Source organism: Pezoporus flaviventris, unplaced genomic scaffold (assembly GCF_033815535.1).
Source record: "Pezoporus flaviventris isolate CSIRO_AGI_PZ_B2104156 unplaced genomic scaffold, CSIRO_AGI_Pfla_v1 ptg000030l, whole genome shotgun sequence".
NCBI classification, from domain to species: Eukaryota; Metazoa; Chordata; class Aves; order Psittaciformes; family Psittacidae; genus Pezoporus; species Pezoporus flaviventris.
The window spans coordinates 8236538-8256389 of NW_026892578.1; positions in this window are offsets into that span (position 1 = coordinate 8236538).

Below are 19852 nucleotides of genomic sequence, written 5' to 3' on the forward strand. Positions count from 1 at the left end.
TTCATTTACACTGTTGTGAATCTGCGTAAAAGTAACCATGTCTGAAACAATTTTTTAGTAGATAGTTACGTACCTGAGCAGCAACTGTCAAGTACTCCTGCATTCCTTTCTGTTGCTAAACAGCATATTCATCATACGATTATGTCAGCCTTCATTTGGTGGCATTCTCAGGATTAGCAGCTGTGGTAAGATTTGCCTATACTTTGTTTGAACAACTATCTCCAATACTTATAATAGTGCTAGACATTTTAGAACTGACCTCAACTATTTTTTGCTTAAACAAATCCTGAAGAGAGGCATGTGAATAGCATTTTATTTTATAACTATAGTTTCAGCTATAATAAAGCCACTTCTCCTACTCTCAGATTTGGACTTTTCATCCTACTTAAACAAAAAACAAATTATCCTTAAAAGAGGGAAAAAAAGTGCATAATTAACTATGTCAGTTTAACATTGTATCCTTAAAAAAGTCCATGTATTAGAAATAACTGCAATCATTCTAACATTAGATAATGCCACTTCACATCTACTAATGTGATTAAAAACTTTGCTCCTTACCTACACTTTTGTTTCTCTAACACATAAGCATGAATTCAGATGAGGTCTGCCTTTTTCAGATGATGTGCATAAAATGAGAGAGAGCAGAAAACTGATTTTCAGTACCTGTTAAAATTGACATCTTGTTTTGCAACTGCTTGTTGTTTTCAGTTCAGGGCTTATCCATGACAATAGTAATGAATAAAGCTCCAGTAACCTCACTGTAAAATAATTTAAAAGGCTAGTTTGTAAGGAGTGTTAAATTACTTCACATAAGAGAGACTCCATAAAACTCTTTCTGTGACTCAGTTATACAAGTGCTTCAAACACCAATCTTTCTTCTCATTCTCCTTTTTTCCTCTTTTCTTTCTGCCTACTGAGAAATTAAGGAGGAGGTAAGGAATGGAATTAATGACTTCATTTCTCACAGCAGTTTGCAAAACATAACTAGTATGAGAAAAATTCTGGTTTTGTTGTTTTTTTTTCCATGATAATGGCAGATTACATGTGGAGGAGGCATGAAAGAGACTATTTCTGCTTGTCTTACTGCATAACGATGCCAGGGCCATTACTGGATAAGGGTACAAATGCAGATTTGTAAGTCAGGCCTGGTTTATGGTTCTTTGATGAAAGAGTCATACTACACCAATAGGACCATTACTTGGGGTTGTTGTTCACTATTTTGATAACTGATTTGCATAACTAAAATGAATGAACTTATAAATTACTTATAGATTGACATTTATGACCTTTCTTTTCAAATACATTCCTATTGTGTTAAAAATAAAGAAAGCATATTTTGATCTATTTATATGTTTAACTTAAAGCTTAATATAATACAAATGTATTCAGTATGAGGTTTTGTTATTATGCTTAACTAAGCAGTTAAATACATTTCCAGCCAAAGTTTATTCACAAAAGCTTATTTATTTTCATATGTAGAACTTGTGGCTTCATAGCATGCAAATCAATTTAGTAGTCCTTTACCCAAAGTCTATTCAGGAAAGTTTATTAATTTTGGGGACAGCACTGCAAAAAGTGCATGGTATGAATTAAAGTTATATGGTATTTTCATGCTAAAAAATACACCTGAGGATATGTAGCTGAGGGTAAGACACAAAAAGATGGGTACCTCTTGTGACTTTGTGTGACCCACAGCAAGCAGTGGTATTTACCTAAATTTTTTTTTAATTGTTATTTTTCTCAGTCTTTGAATTAGTAGTCAGAAGTTTGTGTAGCTGGGAATAAATTAAATTAAGTAAAAATGAATTATTTAATCTTTAGGGATATAAGAACAGATTCTTATTAGCTTACTGTGTATTAAGAATATAGTAAGTGGGAACTTAAAGAGTATTTCAGAGTTCTTATGACGTCATAAGCATTTAATTTTCATGTTGTGATTTATGGTATTTCAAAATTCTTGGTTATCCAAAGGGAACTGTGCTGAGAACCATCTTTCTACCTGACATAAATATAAACTTCACTGGCTTATATCTCTGACTTCTGATTGACCTACAACTGATCCATATTTCACATTTCTTTCCTGCTCCTCTGCTTCTCAGTTCTGTGCTTGAAAAAAATCAAACTATATTCTTCAACACTGAAAATGTAATTTTTCAGAAAGCTTGGAGCTCAAGATACACATGATTTGGAGGCAAAATTATCAGAGCACTTCAGAAATTTTTGTAAGTATTTGAGTTTGAAAGTGAGCAGAATTGTGGCTTCATGTAGTATAGTGATTTAAAATTACTAGAGCACTTTTCCTGTTTTGAGACATTGGGAGTTTCTGAAATCAGAATGTGTGTGTAGGGTTTAATGCATAATGAACTATGAATGGCAGTTTAAATGTTCGATCACCCCAAACTGGATTTAGTGTAGATCAAATATCAGAGGTCTAAAGAAGCTAACTGCAGTAATGAGAGTATTGGAATTGACTATTAACCTGCTTTCTCTGCTGACTCCTGCTGCTGTGATACATATGGTCAGGTCTTTCATCTCACTTAGCTTTTCACTCTTCTGATCCTTTAAGGACAGAACTGCTAAAGGCTTTACCAGCTAGATTCTGACTAGTCTGTCTTTTTTTTTTTTTCTTTTTTCATCTTGCTTTTCCTTTTTTTTGTAAGTATTAGAAACTCTTTTTGCATAAGCACTAATAATTTGTTTTGAAACTACCTGTTGGAAAAATTGAAAAACCATCAGGAGTATGAGAAGTCAAAGTTTCATGGTCTCCTGCTACTGCCAGTGTTCCTGGCAAAGGACAGCAGAAATACATTTTTCTTTCAGTTCAGCTGACTTTCTATCTCCCCCAGAAGTCAAAGTTGCTGTTGTACAGATAGACACACACAATCTACTTGAAATGTTTCATAGATGACCTGAAGAATATGCAAAACTATGGGATTGTAGAATCTTTTTTCCTAATTGTGAACCACCTGTTTAGCCGATATTCAGGAGTGCAGCTAATACAAATATCATCTATCACCAGGGGAGGGGATGTAAAGCAGGCCTAGAAGTTCAGGACTCTGTGACCAAGGTGATGAAGGGCTGTGGCCATTTCTCCATATTTCTTCTAGCTGGAGAAAGTACCTGTTGCAAGTTGGAGTTTTTGACTCAGAAGACCTGCAGAAGGTGGGTGCTGCCACACATGCCTGGGACTGCAGGGATGCCTGGTGCCCTCCTGCTCTGGGGTAGCAGTGGGAAGTACAGGAAGAAGAACTGAGCAGGCTATAAGACATCAGGAACCTGAACATGAGATTAAGTGTTTTCACAGAGACTTTGTAGAGGCAAAAGCTTTGAGTCACATGATGCAAAGAAGGAGGAACAGCTAAAGGCTATGCTTAATGTCAGATCAAGACTCCAAAGATGGGTGAAACTGAAAGCTTGTGGCAAAACAGAAAAAAACACCTCCACCACCCTCAGCATCAGTACAATGATCTAATCTCCAATTAAGTGGAACAAGACCAATTAAGGCAAGCCTCCAAGACAGCATGAACTGAAAGGAACCACTGGGCCACAATGGTTGGAGATTCTGTTTTGCAAAAGGTGGAGACACTAATGGTTCATCTAGCCAGACTGTCCTGGGAGATTTAGTGCTTTCAGAAGGGAAAATTCAGGATATTGTTGCTGAAAGTTAGCTGGCCTTTAGAGCCAACCCTTGCTGTTCATTCACACTAACAGTAACATTGTCAAGGGAGCCCTGGAAAAAGTCAAAAATGACAGCACACTGGAGTCAAGTATTATGGGTAGGAGAGCCCAAGGAGGTCTTGATCCTACAGGTGAACAGACAACGCTTGGTTAGAAGAGGGTACATCCTAAAGGTTATCAACTGGCTGATGCTGGTGATAAAGGCAGGACTTCAGATATTTTTATCATGCTTTGGTCTTTGAGGAAAAAGAACTGCTAACAACATATAGGGCTCAGTTATCAAATAAAAATAAAAAAAGAAAAAAGAGCAAGAGCACCTTTCCCAGCAATTTTCTAACCTGGTGAAGAAAGTTTTAAACTAGGTTTGTGAGGTGATAGTAATAACAGCTTGCAGATAAGTCAGGGAACGGGTGGTAAGTCCTTGGGGCAGTGTGATGACAGTGATAAAACATGAATGTGATCTTAAAAATTAAGACCAAAGTCTTACACACAATTCCAGCAGTGTAGAAAACAAGCAGAAGACAGAGTTTCATATACAGATGGAAATACAGAGGTTTTTCAGAAAGGCAGGAATAGGTAGAATTTCCTTTAGCACCAAGAATGGCGCAGATGTTTGGATCTCCTTTGTGGAGCGTATCGTAGACTGGTTGAAGTCTTGTGGGTCAAGTGTGAGGGCTTTGTGATGGGAGTTACAGGCCAGCCAACCTGAATACAATCAAACCACAAGCCTGTGACACCTGTAGATTGCAAGTACACTAGGCAATGTATAATCCATACTAGTTTGCTTTGAACACAGTGTAGTGCAGGGGTGTGCTTATTTTGGCTGTGATAGTTAATTTTATTCATAGTAGCTAGTATGGGGCTATGTTTTGGCTTTATGCTAGAAGAAGTCCTGATAATACAGGGATGTTTTTGTTTACTGCTGAGCAGTGCTTACACAGAGCCAAGGCGTTTTCTGATCCTCACCCTACTACACTAGCAAGTAGTGTGGAAGCATACAAGGAGTTAGGTGGCTGACACAGCCAGGACAGCTGACTCTGACTGACTCAAGGGATATTCCATATCATATGGCATCATGCTCAGCAATAAAACTAGGTGGATGGTTACTGGGAGGGAGGAGGCGTGTGTGTACTGCTTGGGCCTGGCTGAGCATCAGTGGGTGGTGAGCAATTGGTTTAATTTCATCTCTTGTCTTTCTTGGGGTTTATTTCACTCTCTTTGTTATTTTCCTATCCCTTACAATTCTTTTATTCAACAATAGCAATAATAATAATAACAACAATAATAATAATGTCACAGTTTAAGCCCAGACAGTAACTCAGAACCATGCAGCAGCTTACTCACTCCCCAACCTTCCTCCCCCCTGTTCCCAGAGGGATAGGGAGGAGAATCGAAAGAATGTAACTCCCATGGGTTGAGATAAGAACAGTCCAGTAACAAAGGTATAACACAAAACTGCTACTGCTATCACCAACAATAATAATGATAAGGGAAATAACAAAGGAAGAGAACACAACCGCTCACCACCAGCCAAGAGATACCCAACGCCACCTGAGCAGTGATCTAGCCCTTCTGGGTAACTGCCCCCAGTTTATATACTGGGTATGACATGCTGTGGTGTGGAATACCTCTTTGGCTAGTTTGGGTCAGGTGTCCTGCCTCTGCTTCCTCCTGACTTCTCCTCTTCCCTGGCAGAGCATGAGGCTCACAAAGTCCTTGGTCAGAATAAACATTATTGAGCAACAACTAAAAACGTTGGTGTTATCAGAGCTGTTCTCAGGCTGAGAGTCAAAAACACAGAACTGCACCAGCTACTAAGAAGGAGAAAAATGACTGCTACTGCTGAACCCAGGACAAAATCAAATATGATTTCTTAAAATGTAAACCAGAAGGTTATTCAAGAGTACTATGGCTGAATTTTTATTAGGGGGAAAAAAAAAAGAACTGAAAAAAAAACCATAACCACAACTATCAGCCAGTGAGAATTCTGTTTAATTTCTGTGAAATACAGGGGTGTTTGAGATGCATACTGTACATTAGATTATGGTTAGAGCCACTGATATTTTTGTTTGTGTGTTTATATTAGCATAATATCAAATGGTTAAACATCTTCTAAGTACTGCAATCTGAGATGATATTAATTCTTTTAAAGTTGCATCTTTATTTTTCTCTTGGCAGAGAAAAGAAACTAACAGGTTCTAGATTAGAGTAATATCTTTTTTTCTTTTTCCCCTTCTTCATCTTGAGAACTTAACTAAGTTTAACTAAGATATTCTGTTACTCAGTTCTATATTCTCCAGCATTTCAGTTTTACATTCAGTTTTAAAGGGAACTTTTCTTTCCAAGATTATTTCTTGAGACTCTGACTGCCAGACTGAGATTTGTCTTTCCAACTTATTCTTTCTTTTTATGTGTATGCATTTATATGCATACGAACCATATATATATATATATACACACATACAAACCATACACATATATAAATGGTTTTGTTTTGTGTTTTTTTTTAACAACTGCAGTTTCATGTAACAGTTATTTCTAATTTATGGCAAGAACATTCCCCAGATTGAAAAGTTTTGTTTTTAACTTCAATGGGACAATAGACATTCATTCCCTTTAGCCCCTATGCCCCTGCTCCTACACCTAATATTATCAACCTCTTTTGAAAACAAATAAATCTAAGATTTGTAATTGTCTTTAGACTATTTTTAATGTCATTTTATTCTACTTTCTTGTTTTGTTTTTTTTCTGTTTTCTTGCTCTTCCTTTATCTATGTAACAGAAGAATCTCTTTGGTTTAGTGTCTTTGAGAGGTCTGACTATGTATGGCTTCTGGTAACTTTGATCTAGGTCTCTATCTTGAACTTTAAAATAGATTCCTTCATGATCTGTGTCTATTTTAATTTCTAATAGACAATCTGCTTTACAATTTCTGAGGTTTAAACAATTATTCCAACTTCTATTGAAACTACCCATGAAAGAAAGCATCAGGGGTTTTTATCTCATTTCTATTTTTTAGGAGGAAATTCAAATTCCAGCTAATCTGTTAGCCTGTGATTTTAAGAAATCACATTAGTATTCATCTCCTTGAATGTTTAATTTGCATAATCTTTTCCAAAACCAGGGCTTTGGTATGTTTCATTTAGTTTATGTAAAGTTATTACAATTTCCATTTTTTCTATGCTCTTACTATTTATCAAAATTAAAATAGACTTAAATTATATCACCTCATAATAGTTCTGAGACTATCTGATGAAAATATTTCATTATCATATACAGAAAAAATATTAAGCCTCTTATTATCAATAGTATTTTTTATCTAGTATGTATATAAAAATTTAAAATCTCTTCAATAACATGTTTATTTTTCTTCCTTTAGGTAAACAGCTATATGTTTCAAAATCAGCCATTTGGGAATATAACAGATTTTCAGCCCTACTTCCAAAATACATTATTTAGTATCTCACCTTACCTATTTGACCTAAGCAAGTTCAATTTCATTTACATTACCTTTGTTATCTTGGATGGCTAACATTCAACTCTTCCTCTTGCTCGTTCAGCCTTCCCTGTACGATGTGTTAACTAATGTTTCTATCATTTCCAAGCAGCAGAAACCTTCAAGGTTTTTACTCTGTGGTTCATATTCTATCTTGTTTCTGCTCTTCTAATTATGTCTGTATCACCATTCTGCACTAGCTGTTGCCTTCTGATCTAATTTAATTTCTTGGGGCATATTTTTTTTACTAGCAGCATCTTTCACCCAATGATCTAATTGGTATTAAAAGCTGACCAATTCAATTTGGTTTAACTAAGTGCAATGTCTTACACCTGGGTTGGAGCAATCCCAGGTAGAGCTACAGGTTGGGCAAAGAAGAGATTTCGAACAGCCCTGCAGAGAACGACTTGGGGGTGCTGGCTGATGAGAAAATGAACATGGGCCAGCAGTGTGCGCTTGCAGCCCAGAAAGCCAACCATATCCTGAGCTGCATCAAAAGGAGCGTGACCAGCAGGTCGAAGGAGGTGATCCTGCCCCTCTCCTCTGCTCTTGTGAGACCTCACTTGGAGTACTGTGTGCAGTTCTGGTGTCCTCAACATAAAAAAGATATGGAACTGTTGGAACAAGTCCAGAGGAGGGCCATGACGATGATCAGGGGACTGGAGCACCTCCCATATGAAGATAGGCCGAGAACGTTGTTTTTTTCTTCGGGCTGGAGAAGAGAAGGCTGTGTGTGTGGAGACCTCATAGCAGCCTTCAAGTATCTGAAGGGGGCCTATAAGGATGCTGGGGATGGACTCTTCATTAAAGACTGTAGTGATAGGACAAGGGGTAAAAGGTTAAAACTTAAACAGGGGAAGTTTAGATTGGATATAAGGAAGAAATTCTTTCCTGTTAGGGTGGTGAGGCACTGAAATGGGTTGCTTAGGGAGGTTGTGAATGCTCCACCCCTGGCGGTGTTCAAGGGCAGGTTGGACAAAGCCTTGGGTGACAGGGTCCTGTGGGAGGTGTCCCTGCCCATGGCAGGGGGGTTGGAACTTAATGATCATAAGATCCTTTCCAGCCTTAACTATTCTATGATTCTATGTTCTTATAAAAAAAAAATAATACCTTATTAGAAGATCAAATGAAATGTCATGGAAATATGACTGTGTCTGCACTGATATTTGCACTGAGCTTTGCTTGCAAAAAATCGTGTTATAAACTGGCTATGGATGAGAAGTACTCTCTGGCTAGGAAAAGGAGCCATTGCCCTTGCTCTAACAGTCTCAAAATTGCTGGGTGGCAGCCAACACCTAGTGGTCAACTGAGCAATCAAGGAAGTTGAAGATCCATCCTATTTCCCTTACCTTTCCTTGTCAACTAATAAATGAAATATTTTTTGTCTCCCTTAGGAACTGCATCAATTGCCATAGAGGAAATAATGTAAACTGTGACATAGACTGAAGAAAATAATGTTAACAGAAGCAACAGCTATTCATAAATTTAAATACTGTAGCGTGCAGTTCTAATTTGTGGCCTTTATTCAGAAGCATACACAAAGGTTCTGACTCCTCCTAAATTATAACCATATGCAGATATTTTGGATTTAAATTGTTGTTTTAAATTAATTTGATATTTCCATAAGAGTATGTAACATGCAGTTAAGAAAACAGGCAAAAGAAAACCAACTTTTTTGAGGAAGAAAAGTGGCTGATGAGACACTGACATGAAAAAAATAAATTCAAAATATAACAATTTACCTTGGATTATATAGTGACTGTATAGACATATCTGCTTCATTAATGAAGTTATTAAAAGTATTTCTGATACCATTCATTTCTGTTGCTAGAGAAAGTGTTGAAAACTAAATAGAAAAGTACGTTATCCAAGAATTCAGATGTGTTTCATTCACAGTAGAATATACATACATATATATATATATATATGGAAAGTGAGGAAAAGTTGGAAATGACTGAGCATAATATGAAATAGTCTTTAAAGAAAGCCATATATATAATAAAAGTTATAGATAATGAAATTAAGTTTTATGGTGACATTTGCCCACAATCAGATTATATATAGACAACACTTTTCAGATGTTACAACCTGATGTTTTAATTCCCCCCAAGTTTTCTTGCTTTCTGCCTGTAGGAAAAATACTCATCTGCATTATATAGCCCCTAGCAAGTAATTTTAATTCTTATGATCCAGTGAATGCCTGAAGTGAAAATTATTATTAAATTAAAAAAAGAGGAAAAATTAAAAAAAAAAGAAAAAGCCACATAACTCAGCATAAAAAAGAAACACAGTTAAACAAAAGTTTAATGCTCAGCTATAATGTAAGGTTTGTAAGATTTCTATAGATTGGTCATCAAATGCAATCTCTAGAAATTAAATTTTTCAACAGAAAAAAAGTCACAAAAGAGCAGCTCTTCTTTTTGAACTAAAAATGTAGCTCAGTTTCATTTCATATAGAAGTTTTGAACAAATGCACCCAGAATTCTGAAAATTAGTGAAATCCAGGCGAAAAAGCATTAAAAGTTAAACATTAATCTTAAAGTATTATGATTGTATATCAGAACAAAACGTCTCCAAGCAGCATGTCCCCTTTGGAAAACACTTTCTTATTTTAAATTAAAATGAAGTTAGGAATGTAAAGTATTCATGTAAAGTCACCATCTTGGGAAAATCAGATGAACATTGTTTTGGATATAATTAACATTTAAAGAGATGTTTATCCCCACATCAAAATTCTTTATAGAGCAAATTATTTTACCTTGATCTATCACTGAACTTAACTCATAGCTAGGAAACTGTGGGGGTTTTATTGTTATCATTATGATAATAAATTATAGTAATTTATTCTATGTTGTGATTGCATATTTTGTGTGTAGGCATGCATATGTATAAATGTGAAATAATAACTTTAGAAAAGTTAATTTCTATGTCATGTATCAATGTTCTGCAATGGCTAAGGCTTACAGCCTGGTTTATAGTTATCAACACAGCAAGGCCCTCTTCTCTTTCAAATATATGTTTCTCTTCTGCATTTGCTGTTTTAAGTGTAATTTCAGTAACAGAAGTAATAGTGCATAGTTATATACAGTCAGAGAGTGCCTGGCACATGTACATTGATGTTCTACTCATGGAAACATCTCTCCCTCTCCCCTTTCCCACCCTCCCACCAGGCATAACAGACCCCAACCTTCTCTGCTAGACTGAAAGAGCACCTTTACTTGGCCTCATTACCCAGACATACTGCCACCAGTTCCTTCTGCTGAGAACTTCATTTCCATAAACATACTTGTCACTTAGTTGTGTTGGTCAAATTCCTCTTTAGCTCTTCTACATGAAATTGATGTAGCAAATAATTGCAAAATGCTAGGTTTAGGGAAAGATGGTTTTGTATATAAAAACCTTCATGCAAATAATATAAGGATGCTATTTATCCAGTCTCATGAAACGAAAAACATCTAAATTATGCAGAATTGCTTTCTTTATTCTCAGCTCCTCTGATTTCTCCAGTGATCGTGGTCTTGACAATGTCATTTATGAGTTATTTTTTACACACTAAGAATACAATTAGTTTAGATTACTGTAAAATTTAGAGACTTTTTCTTTAATTCAGTTCCTCTATGACTCTCCCTTGAAGAGTAAGTTCAATATATTCAATTGATTCATCATATGAAGTGCCAGAAAAAAAATTAGTTTTACAGGTGTGTTGCACTTTGCACAGTATAGTAATATTCAGAGTCAATCTTGTGCAACAAAGTCAGGATAGTACCTATTTATTCAAATAAAAAAATTAGCACAGGATAAATTATTCATGAAGAATTATTTCATTAAATCAAATGATTTTCTGGAAGTCTCCTCACATGTAATGAATGAATTTAGATTACTTTTTCCTTTTTTCTTCATGGACTTAGTGTCTTCATGTCTTTCAATAAATGTGATATCAGTTCATTCTTCTAATGATCTGAGCAGCCTTTTACAATCCTTCTTTTATATCACCCTGTTACTCAAAGCAGTGAAACATTTGTTTTGTTCTAGTTGAATGCCTAAAATGTTTTACATGATGTTTACATTTAATGAAATGTCGTATTACTTGAATTACAAAGAGCATTAGGAAATACAAATGCAAATCGTAACTCCCAGCAACAACAAACAGTTATGTAAGCACTTAGTGCAATATGAAAAAGAGCATTCCTGCCGTGAGCCTTCAAAGAAGTAGAACTGAGGCAACAAAACTGAAGAAAAGTCTAAAACCCCATCTTGTTTCACTGATACTGGTACTTGAGAACAAAAAGAAAACATGACTAAAGCTTTCTATCATGTATATTTAGAATTTCTAGCATCTTGCCTAATCAGTGAAGTCACACCTAAATCTTTCGATTTATTCTCTGCCTGGATGTAGGACACTTGTGTTCTTATGTTATTTTTCTAGATTAAATTAATTTTTTGAGAACATATTTATGGTAACTTTAAAATTGAATTTCCCATGTCTAGTCAAGTCCATTATAAATTAAGTTCATTTTATGTACAGCCATTTTCTGTTTTCACCTGATTTTTGGTGGAAGGAAAATTAATGTAATGCCTGTACTCAAACATATGCCTACATGTCCACATCTACATTATCTGTTACAGATTATGACCACTTCAAAATTTTTCCAAATCTTGAACTTCCTTAAACCAAAATCTGGTGAATGTATTAGCATATCATATTTTTCAAATTAAAATTCTAAGACACTCAAATGGCTTATAAACAATGGCACAGCACAGTTAACATGGATATATGTCTTTCAGATGAGCAAACATTTGACTTAGAGTCAGTTTATGAAGTGTTATGCAGATGTATCTTGAAATACAAAAACTTGGGAAGGGGATTCATTATCTTAGACTTTGAAACAACAGTGTTTTCTGACGCAAAACTTTGAATAGACACATTCAATGATTTGTTATTAAATAGTAGCAGCACATAAAATCTTTTTTTTTTTTTCTGCTTTAAACACTAAATCCTGACCTAACCCTTTCATATGATTTCTAAATTGCAAAAATGTTTTAAAAATTTTGAAATATCTGTATGTTTATCTTCCAGTAGAAGCATCTTCACTGAATTATAATTTGGTTGCTCTTTTTCCAATTCTGTTATTTAGATTCTATTCATCTAGGTGCTAATTTTTTTGTTTTAATTAATGATCTTCATAAAGCACATTCCTGTGAGACTTTCCAGCAAAGTTACCAGTAGTTATAGATGACTAACAAAGGATGAAAAAAGAAGCTAGAAAAACACCTACTTAGATTTCTATAATAACATAAATCTAGAATGGATAAACAAACATCTAGGACAGCCCATTATGAAAACCAAAGTTTACAGGCAATTAGCATACCTCATGCTATGGAGATCTCTGTGTTGCAGGATAGACCAATTTTATTTTCCTTTTTACCTGCAATTAATGATGGCTGAAAATAATTTAGAAGTCTTTTGTTTATAGTTTTTCCTCCAGATTAATAAAAAAACTTCAAACTTAAAATGTTGAGGAAAAAAATATTTGCTGTACAGATCATAGATGTGGGGTTTGAGAAATAACCAGAAATAACCAGATGTGGTGTTTTTGCTTGTTTGTTTGAATTTATCTTTGGGTAATCCTAAATACAAATATACAAACTTATTGCAGATAAGTTGAATGCATTTTCTCAGGTGACTTTCAGCTCTTGTGCTCAGAGGAGTGCATGCCTGCATCAGTTTTGACCTTCCAGGACTTCCCCGACTGAGTTCTGAGTGTGCATGTGACAGATGCTCTTGCTCTCACAGAATGGAGTCTGCAGCTGTGCAGCTTGTTCTGTGCCTTGGCCTCAGTACTAAGATTCTGCTTTAATAGCAGGGATCAGCCCACACTGTCTCACATCTGTGGCAATTCTGCTGTTATATTGCAGTCTCAAAACAGTACCTTACTCTTATATTGCAGTACTACATGACAATGTAGAATTTCATTATGGCACACACTGCTACAGGATCATATGGAAACTGATAATTTAAATTGGCTTTAAAAGCTGTTAGGCAAATTCATGGAAGAACAGCCCACTGATGGCTATCAAATATAAAGATGCAGACTCTAGAAGAGAAAGTCCTAAGCCATAGATGACTGAGATAGTGGGTAGTTTCACCATATATCTCATATATATAGATTGCTGTTTGACACAGAATATATTGTAGGCCCTGGTTAGGAAAAAAAAAGTGAACTATAGAAATATCAATTCTTATAAAAATGTAATTCTAATGATTTTTAGCATAAAATAACATGTAGGTTTGATCTTTTTGAAAGCAGAAACATTCTTTCAAGTGATGCTTGCATAGTACTGCTTAAAATCCTGTTTTCATGGATTTTCTTGTTTGTTTTTTATTTATTGTTTTTTTTGTGGTGTTTGATTTGTTTTTTATGTTGTTTTGTTTTTTTTTTTTACTCTGTTTCATCTATATGTTTCAAATCAAAGACCTTAAAAACTTATGATTCACATTCATTATATAATACTATAATCTGACACTAATTTACAGCTATCACTGTCATGGTTAGTCCAGCTACAGATTCAACACAGTTTCCACTGTGTTGAGCACTAGTCGTTTTATCATTTACTTCTAGGATACAGCTCAATATGTATGAAAATTAGGACTTAATTACAAGATCATTACTCATTCTGCTTCTAACATGTTTTATTGGTACTATACATATAATGTGCAATATTTCCAAACAATTAACAATTGCCATATATGTGGGGTAGTACCTTAATTTTACTTTGTGACCTTATTATGCAGCAAACCTTTTGTGTCACAGCTGAATGACAAAAGTAATGATGATTATAAACTTGTTATAAACAGGAGATGCCTCTGGATAAAATAATTACAGTTGTGCTACTTTTGTAACCAGATCTGTGGTACCAGACAGTACAACTAACACTGACACCTTGGCAAGGCAAATTGGTAATAACTGAAATTGTACAGTCAGAATCTCATAGAGGCATTATATACACTTCAGGGAAATAAGATGAAAGAAAATGTCACTTATTTACAGACTAGAATGCTACAACAACTTAAGGCTCCCTGTTATTATAGTAATTTGCTTTCTGGAAAGAATTTAAAATTGCCTTGAAACACTCCCAGGTCAGAATAGAAGGTACAATCATTAAATAAACTCATTTTCTGTCTTAATCTAGTTTAATGTTTCTAACATCTGTTTTAATTTTGCATTACGTTCCAAGACTTTCATTGTGGAATTGAACTAAAAATATTGGGAAGGGTGTTCTGCACTTAGGAATTGTGAAGTGAGCCAAAGCAGGGCTTTTTCTGGATTTCAATAAGAAAAGCCCAAAACCAAATAGCTAAATAAGATAACTGCTTTACGTCACAATAAGAAAGAAATCATAGGTAGTGAATAAATCCTACATCCTGTCAGATGCTGGCCACTCATGTTCATGCATAATCAGGCAGATCCTGAATGGATTTTCCCGCAGCACACTGTGCAGAGCAGAGCAGATCCTGACTGCAGACAGAACCTCTCCGTTTTGATCCTTTGTGCTACTTTCCAACCTACTTACAAGGAAACCCTGTGTCCTAAAGGATGTTCTCATGAAAATTTGTTACTGGACTGTTAGACAAAAAGCAAGGCCATGCAGGTGGCATAATCGTTAATACCAAATAGTAGCTACCCATTGACTTCGCTCCTTATGATGTGGCTGAGCTCATCCTTAGGCTGAGGGATGTCAGCAGCACAACAGAGGACTGAAGACCACTCTGGACATGCAGCACAGTGCACTACAGGCTTGTGCTAGCTCAGCTTAGCTGTGCTGTGGGTCAATAGCACCTAAATGTGCAACAGATTCCCAGGCAGGATTAATGTGTTCCACTTCTTTCTACAGGTTACATTTCCCAAAGGTGTTGCAAGTTGCAGTTCATATTAATCGCATGCGGGTTTCTCAAGACCTAAATAGAAACATCAGAAGGGCAGATATGGCCAGTCCAGCATGTTGAATACAATGTCTTCCACAAGTCTCCCGGTACAGGGTAGTGGGGCTGGCGAGGGGTTGCATTTCACTGAAATTCACAATACTGACTTTCTAAAATGAAAGTGACAACAGGATACCACAATTTATAAACCAGAACAAACTTCACTTCCACTCAAGTGATCTGTTCAGACTTATAGAAGATGAGATTCTAAAATGAGATTCTAAAGTAGTATTTCATTCAACCGAACACTCTTTAATAAGTGAACATAATGCATTATGAATACTGATGTTGTACTGTTCTTTTGTAATTATAATACCACGATGAAGAATATGAAGTCACTGTTCAAATGTCAACCTTGATCTTTCTTTACTGGATGGTCATCACATTGCTGATGTGGAGACACAGCTTTATTGTACTTTGTCATTTTATGAAAGTGAGCTTTGCAAATTAATGTATGAAAGTCTGAAGAAAACACTACAATTATTTACTTTGCCACTACAATTTTTTGGGTTTTAAAGCATGAAACTCCTAAACAGAAGATAAAACACATTCACCACCTCCTAGTCTATAGAAAACTGTATTGAAACTCTTTGAAACTCATGGAAAGACTGTTTTATTCAATAGTGTCTGATTTAGGCCATCAGAAAATTATCTGACTTCAGTGAAATCCAGTTTTAGACACCAAACACCATTCTCCACAGTCCTGATTCTGCAATATCCCCATTTCTGTCTTGAATGTGCCCTCTGAAGACTGTATGGTGATGCAGATAGGATGAGTCATCAGGTGTAGGCAAGGTACCCTTGTGCTAACCACAACACTTATGTAAAAGAATATTTTTTTTCCCCTGTAATGAATTAATCTCTGTGTTGTGGGAAAGCCAAGATGCCAGAGAGGGTACAAGCTTTAAGAATAAAATACGGGAGGTGTGAAAGAGATTTGCAATGAGGGAAAAAAGAAAAAAATCAGAGGCTGCACTACTCTTTCCACAGAGTAAGAGAAAATTTAGGCTAGAGTTTCTGCTTTATTTTCTCTGAAAGAAAACCATGGAACTTACTCATTTCTTTAAGATCAAGATTTATCTTTGGCCATAAAGTACTTAGTTGCAGAATATAACTATGTACAATCCAAATCCAAACAAATTAATTAGTTTATTTTAAAGCTTGATTGTCAAAGAAAGTAAATTCTAATCTAGCGAAGCCAAAGAAATTTAAAAGATAGTAAAACTTTTAATTCGACTTTTAAACTACATCATGAATGGAATTTCAGGTTTTATGATTTCGGAAAGAAATTTAAACAAAAAATCTACAAGTCTAAAAAAAAATCATTGAGGAAAATTGGTATGTTTACTTAGCTTTGTATTCAGAGCTGAAGCAAAAGATTGGAGGACAGGAATATGTTACATCAGCCCCCAGCTTTCTTATTAAAAATCGTTATTTCTGAAAGTCAAGAAAAATTTGCACTGAGCAGAAAGATCTTCCATTTTTATGCCCGTTTACAAAAAAATCATAATCAGATCACTTCTCAAATAAGGAAGACCAAAGCTAAGTCTCCTTTTCTATCTATCAGGACTCAAAAACATATCTTTCAGTAACATCTGAAATGGACTGGACTTTTTAGTCAATTTTTTCCATTTCTTCCACAATTGTATTCAAAGCTTCAGGCTGTAGGCATGTAAATACAAGTGTCCAGACACCAGCTCCCACTGTAAATGTTAGAATGTTAATTAATATAGTTAATCTTGTCTAGATAGTTGTTCATCTGTTCAGATAAGAGAAAGAGTTCTTCCGTGCTGCTCACTGTTTTCAGTTGGCTACAGCATACTATGTTGGCTACAACTCTTCCTAAGACATCTAAATTTGGATGTTCGTACTTTATAATTGAAATCTGCCCTTATTGTGAAAAATATCTGGTTTTGTAGAAACTAATAAAATACCAATGTTTTGGGGAAGGAATTATAAGAATTGAGAACACTATTCTCAAAAAGCATGAAAGGCTTCAACTTCTTTGAGAGAAATGATTTTAACATTGAAAATGAAAATGAAATCAGGTGTGTGCACCTTCTCAAAAACAGCACTGTAAGGACTGGACTCTGCTCATCGCCTATGCTATCTCTTAAACTCAAACTGTCCTTAGTCTATTTCTGGCAAAACAGCCTAGTTTCTACAAAATGGATGAAAGTTGTATCTGTTTCATCCTGAAATAGCTGAAACTTCCCATATAGAAAAGAATGTAGGGCAGATAAAATTTGGTCTACATTGTACAGTAAGCTATTGCGCTGTGACAGTCATATAAAAGCTGGGAGTAAGTTGTTCCTTCTACAACTCTATTTTGAGACAAGAAATGACTGATGCCATTCCTTTCTTGCTGGCTTTACTAAATGTCTAAATAACTTTTGAAGTCCAGAAAGGATTAATAATAATAGGAAGCTATGGCATTTCAATGTTAAGGGCCTCAAGGAATCTGTTTGAAAAAGCATGAAGAAGTTTGTGCAGTTCCAGACATTAACCCCAGGAAAGGTTTTGTCTAGACACCAGCACAAAGTATAGTGACATTCACTTACCTCTGTTTGCATCCTCTTTAACCATAGATGATAGACAGGTGACATGCTAAATTTAAGGACATATTAATAGAACCATAATGAGTTTCATCTTTAATAATTCCTTCATTCACATGGAGATCAGGGATGTTATTTGTTTAATTTGAGAAGACCTTGAATAGGGGAGTGTGTCTCTAACATTTTACTGAGGAGATATGTAACTATTTTGGTCTGTTTGTGTCTCTAGCAAAAAGAAACAAAGAAAACCACACACACACAATTCTTTGCATGCTAAAATGGAGCTTTTTCTGTTCCTCTAGAAATGATTGGAGAACCTTTTAGCCTGACTTTTTAAAAAGTGGAAACCAAACTGAGCCAAGGACCTGGCTTGTATTCCATAGAATTTTCCTGAAATTCTAATTAGACATTTTGATTTACTTTCTAATGTCACCTGCATCTGACTTACAAATTTAGTTTCTGCATATAGTGTAAGAATGAAAAGGATAAAACAGTTCAGATTGCAATCGAACTATGTATATAGCTAAAGATGTCAGAGTTACCAGACAGTTTTCTCAAACACATTAAGGGACGTTTTCTCTGGGAGAAAAAACAGAAATTACCATTCTTTTCCCTTGTGCTGTTGTTCTTTCTTCTTTCTTCCTCTGTTGCCATGGTTTACTTTGCACATGTAATCTAATAATGTAATTTAGAGGCATTCATATTAATCTAATTGCATTTACATGGGTTTATTGAAGTAGATTATTTTGGCCTAATCCAGGTTGTGTGTGAATTAGAAAGATCACAGAAAGAAGCACCCACACTCAAAAACCCCTTCAAAATCAATCCCCCAAACCTCCCTCTAAATTCAGATAAATTTTCTTATTCATTCAATTCTATCAAGTTACAGTCTGTATTATAAAGAATGAATAGTGGAAAACTGGAAAATAGAACACATAAGGGAAGTGGAGAAAAACATTTCTTCCTATCATGTGTATAATTATTTCATTAAATATAACAAGTATTCACGTGTCATTGACATTATATATATGTATATATATGTACTCCCCTGCAAAATTGTATATCAGATAAAGCAAAGACCATGCACGGAATATACTACAAAACTGAGGACTGGATCTGGGCAGGTTTTCTGAGTAAATATTAAACAATCTGCCAAGATATTTTCACCTTCCATCTTCTCTAAGAAAATTGCTATACACATACATAGTCCCAGTGGAGATGCATTATGAAAAACCCTGCCTAAAGAGAGAACAAACTCGTCCATATGATTTATATTCACAGAAAGTATTGAAAGAATACACAGAAGGGCAAGAGTGCTTTGTTTATGTATTTTCCTTTGAAGACTGTGTTTCCATATATTTTTAAATCAAAGACTTTACATGACAGAAATGAAAGTGACAACATAAATTTAAATACACATTGTTATCTTAATCATCATAGTAGAAGGTATTGCACAACTAATCACACTCAAAGTCAAGTTCAGTTTCTCTCGTCGCTTTAAATTATAGCTTAAAACACTGGGTGCTGCTCTGAAACATAGATCACAGGGTTCATCAGACACATGCTTTTGCCAATTTATTTCCAGTATACCTATTGTCTATAAAAAAAATATTTCTTTTTCATATGTATTGGGCAGGCCTGTATTCCACAAATTGTTCTCTCTGTCTGCTTCCTATCTTGAAACTAAGCTTCTTTAGGCATCTAGATTGAAATATCTCACAAAACTACGTCATTTTCTTTATTAATAAAACAAAAAAGAGTTGTTCCCTATTTTTCCTTGAATTCAGTCTTTTCATTCTTAAAATGTCAGATTTTAAATATTGCATTCTAATATATATATATTCTAATAAAGAGCAACAAGCTACTATTGGATTCCCTTTTTAAGACTAAATTTTAACATATATTTTATTGAATTTGAGAGAATAATATAGTCTAATCTCAGCAAAAAGTTTGTCATTACACTTCATTACAGTGTTGAAGACAGTCTTCTTCCAATTTCCAGTTGTCTTTGGACTTACTGGCCATAGGTGTATGATAAATTTCTTGTTACGAAAGTTCCTCATGGTCAAGATGCTGAAAACACAGAACATCAGCCTACCACTAACTGTGCTCAGTAAGAAGGAGCTATTTTATTACTGTTTG